Source organism: Podarcis cretensis, assembly GCF_951804945.1.
Source record: "Podarcis cretensis genome assembly, chromosome: Z".
Taxonomy (NCBI): domain Eukaryota; kingdom Metazoa; phylum Chordata; class Lepidosauria; order Squamata; family Lacertidae; genus Podarcis; species Podarcis cretensis.
In genome coordinates this window covers 34467712-34472534 of record NC_137184.1, presented here as the reverse complement: position 1 = coordinate 34472534, position 4823 = coordinate 34467712, and the positions used below count along the sequence as shown (strand labels likewise).

At 42.3% G+C, this 4823-nt stretch overlaps 1 long non-coding RNA gene across 1 annotated transcript; it reads left to right on the top strand.

Moving 5' to 3' along the window:
• Positions 1–2361: 2361 nt before the first annotated feature.
• On the top strand, positions 2362–3759 carry LOC307208123. The gene is made up of 2 exons (XR_013835000.1): positions 2362–2886; positions 3602–3759. It is a non-coding gene; the product is annotated as an uncharacterized lncRNA (long non-coding RNA).
• The last annotated feature ends 1064 nt before the right edge of the window (positions 3760–4823 follow it).

Sequence of the window (4823 nt, the reverse complement as noted above, 5' to 3'; positions counted from 1 at the left end):
ATTTTCAGGGAGCTAATCAGGTTTGCATCCTTTTTCATTGCCAAGACCTTTACTGCCATCTATAAAAGTTTTTAAATATCTCAAGCACAACAGCAAGTTTGCTCAATTGTTCATGGGCTCGGCTCATTCACACTTTAATTGTTAAATGAAGGCAGACATTGCTAAAAGAGACAGACGCTCCAGCACATGAGTGTTATCTCTTCTGCTTTTTTGAAGATAGTAAGAAATTAAAATACTGTTAAAAATATATATATTAAATGCAAATGGAAGCAAATAGAGAGCCCGACCAAGAGTGTGCGGCATAATGAGATGTTTCTACAGGTTTTGCATAGGAGTAAAAATTCAGTTTGTAAAGTGTCTCTCTTCCCCTCCTGAAAATAAATATAAAAGAAAACACCAAGCTTTAGACAACATGGGAAGCAACAGTATGGTCATTATGGTTAACTATGAAAAGCACAGTGCCAAAACATCACAGGCCTGTGAAGATGCAAGGAGGGATTTGAAAGGCATCTAGTTATCAGTCAAATGGAGCTTTAGATGAAGACTCCAGCAGAGAACAAATGAAGTCTTTGGAAGGTAGCATTGGCCTAATCTTGTAGCACATATTTCAGACTTAGATGTGTTGTATAAACCAATCGGCATATCTGCAAATGACATCATATTTAACTAATCTTGTAGCACATATTTCAGACTTAGATGTGTTGTATAAACCAATCGGCATATCTGCAAATGACATCATATTTAACTAAATGGTAGGGGTGGGGGCAGATTTCAGTCTATATGTGAAGTTCATGCCAAATAGTACCACAAAAACAGGAAAAGTGTTTCCCTGCAATTTGTTTAATTTGGATTACTTGCTGCAGGACAGCATATAGATGTTCTCAAACACGGTTAATGAAGGGGATATTTGCATTCAAATTCCCATGGAATTTCATCACTGGATGAACTTGGGCAATGAGGAACACAATCCTATGCATATGTGTATAGAAGTTGTTCTTCATGGGACTTCTTCCCAGGAAACTGCATATGATTGTAAGCCTCAATACAGTATAGTGGTGGGGAATCTGTGGCCCTCCAGATACTTTGGGGCTACATTTTCCATTGGGGCTGACCTTTGCCAATGCTTACTGGGGCTGATGGGAGTTGGAACCCAACGTTATTTAGAGGGCTGCAAGTTCCTCACCAATCTATATTAACAGTCTCACAGTTGTGGATACAATGTGTTAATTTCACTGGTACTCCATGGATGGAGCTTAAAATGTGTTAAATGCTATACTGCATGAACCAAAACTTTTTCTCCATGGACCAATTTAAAATTCTTGAGGGTCTTGGTGCACCACTGAATTATTTTTCTGCCTGTTGCAACGTACTGTGCTAGATGCAGTATGCTTTTTAATTGAATCAAGATTCAACTTCTTAATTCTAGCCCCCTATTAACTTCCCTGCTCATCACTCCTTTCAAGTGCCTCATCTTCCCATCAGTCTGTCCTGCTCACCTGCCAAGTGGGCTGTTCTAAGAATGAAGGTGCTGTGGCTGCATCTGTCATCATTTTTCACAGACATGCCACAGACCACCTGGAAAAAAAAATCACAGAGTGGTCTGCACTGCTTGGGAACCACTGCTTGGGAACCCCTGTCACGAACTATTCACATCTACCTCAGGCCTGTCTGTATACTTAGTAGACATAAGTGGCAAAAAGACGGTATAATATCAACATTAAAGGAAATGTCTTAGCAAGCTGAAACACATGCCATTTCCAGGCAGGGAACAGAAGCCAGGAAGGCAACTGTGTTGTGGGAGGACAGTGATCTCTACAATAACAGGCCATATGTGCATTATAGCAAATGCACTTTTTTTTTTCTTAGCACATCACAGCATAATGGACAGCGAATAGGTCAGGAAGCTTTTAAGGATGGGATGTACAGCACAGTTATATCCATTAATAGCCAGATGAATGCCGAAAATTGCTGGTTAATTAATCTGCATTTTGTTTAAATGTTTCCCTTTTCAATTTTCACTTGGTGTGAAAGTTCCCCATTAAGGTTTTACCGAAATGTTAATACCTCCTACTGTGTAAATCTGTTTTAAACTGTCCTTGATGATTCTAATGTGAGACGGCTGAGTGTATCTTCAAGCAATTCATTGTGAGGACAGCTGTACTGAGTGAACCTAACTTACTTTTAAATTCTCCTTTTATTGATTCAGCTTTTAATTAACATTTGACTTTTTACCAGGTTTTTTTTTAAAAAAGAAGAAAACCAGGAGGAGATCTTAAATAATTACTGTTAAAAGTCCATATTTTCAAATCTTCTATAATCTGCTGATGATCACGTATAAAAAATAAATCCATATAGATTTTTACTCGCCTCTTTTATGTTTCTCTCAGTAAATAATGTGTTTGATGGTTGGTAAATATCTTTAGGCACACTTTCTCCCACTCTTTTTACAATGAAAAGGTTGATGATCACATCCCCCTTTTTTATATTTGATGCCAGAATACATGTACAGAAAGTATGATAGCAATCTTTCATTGCAGGGCTCACTGCTGATGGTCCTTCTTAGGGTAAGGGTTATCATTTTTGTCCATGAACTGCAACAACACACACTCACATGCACACACGCACAGCAACTGGACTCTCCCACACATGCACACACAGTTGAAAAAGGGTGTTGCACTTTAATAAGCAATCCAAACTCTACAAAGCCAGGGTAAATTATGCTCTTGTAATTTACACTATTCCAAACTCCATTCAGCAACAGGGCTACAGCCGGCTGAGGCCACCCATGCTTGGCAGAGGGAAAACAAGACACTACACTTTTTGGCAGCATCACTTCTGTTGTGTTGCCAAGTCACACAACTGAACTGAACAGAATTTGGAATAGGGGTAAGTCTCCCCCTTGCCCCATCCTGTCCCTGCCACTTCTCCTGAACGCTGCTTGAGACTTATTCTGGCCTTTACTTAGGTGGCTTTGGCTCAGCCACCTGAGCCCTGGCTGAGACAGGATGAAGGACTTAATGCCAGTCCACGTCTGGCTGAACTGGAATGAAGGTCTTCAGCCAGTGTATTCCCTGCTGAGCCCAGATTCAGCTGCAGACCTGCCTATTCCAAATCTACTCATTCTGGCGTATCTTGGGCTTGGATTGCTCCCTAAGCAGCTACAATGGAATGCTTAATTTCAAACCTAACTGCAGTGTGGGAGGACATTTTAAAGTGTGTGGGGTTCCTAGGCTGGGGAGTAAAAGGGCAATCCTTCCTCCCCAAATACAACCCACCCCCTTGGAAGCAACACTCCTCCATTTTAATTAATATTGAAAGAAGTATTTTATTTATTGTGCCTAATGGAAGGCTTATTGTCATGAGACAAAGGTTCTTGAGAGCAGAAGCAGGCAAAGCCTAGCAGTGCGGCCTATGAGGCCTACACAAATCTTTCAAGCCTAACTGTTAGCAGTAAAATGCTGTGCCACTGTGACTCGTGACTCATCTTGGGTTCCCTATAAATGTAACCAGCCATCTCTGTGAGCCTCAGTGTAGTGTGTGTGTGTGTGTTTGTGTGTGTGTGTGTGTGTGTGTCTTAGCCAGTATGTTGTGTTGTTTGCAGACAGAGCGGCTGCAGGACTCCAGTTAATCAGTAACTCATATCTGTGCCTCTGTGAAGAGTCAGCTAGCTATTATGAGCACTCTGCGTATGCTCTTTGACTATGCTGTTTCTGAGCAAGTTTATTTTCTTCAGTAAAGTTTCATTCTGTTTATGAAGAAGACTCTGCATTGATTACCATAATTTACCACTGTGAGCCACTTATTTCAACCCAATTTCACAGTGGAGGGCTTGTTTGAAGGGGAGCTTACACATGGTGGTGTTGGTAGTTGGCGCTGCCCCTCCCTTCTCCCTAAAATTGTCCCCATACTACAACAACAAAAAACACATATATTCCAATCTCTGAGCAGTGTGAGATTCCTGGAGCCTATATACAACCTGAGCCTATGATGGAGGGGCTCACAGCATTAACACCACAGAAGGTCTTGCTTCTCCAACACATGCAGCCTTGGATTCAAGCAGAAATCAAGGATGGCTCTCACTCTCAGGCTTCTGCCTGCTTTGTGCTTCTTGCCCAGTTCACACACACTCTCAGCTCTGGCTATAGGTGAGCCTCCCTGGGGAGAACATTCCAGGAGTGGCTACTGAAAAGGCCTGTTCTCATGTTGCCACCCTCCAAACCTTCTATGGAGGGGACACACGGAGAAGGGTCTCAGATTATGATTGCATGGTCTGCGCCAATTAATGTGAGGAGCAGCAGTCCTTGAGGTTTTGAAGTCTTGGGGTTTATAGATTGTTAAATGTTCGGAAAAAGTCAGAAGGCCAAGGCAATATAAGTTCCTCAACTAAGTTTATTCAACATTTGCCAGTGACAACAGCTCACTCATAGGAACACAAGAACCAAACTGACTGGACAACACAATAATAAACCGAGCATGAACTGACCGTTGACAGTTGACAGTTGAAAGTGCATGCACTTACTTGCCATTAGAAAGTTCGTCTACCAACGCTTATACGATTGGTTAGAACGCGCCTTGTAACATAAAATGTGTTAAACCCAATACATAACACTCCTCCCCTCAACTTCCTAACAAAAGGAACAAACATAGTCATCAAGGTGTGCCGGCTTTTTCCGCTCCCGCTGGGACCGTTGTGGTTCCTGTGCCTGAGTAGGTGACCCAGGAGGTTCCTCCAGTACCCGCGGTCTGAGTGGGGCAGTCACCGAGGCCGGCTCTGAAGGGGTCACTACTGATGGAGCCACTGAGGATTCCAGCCGGAAGTTGCC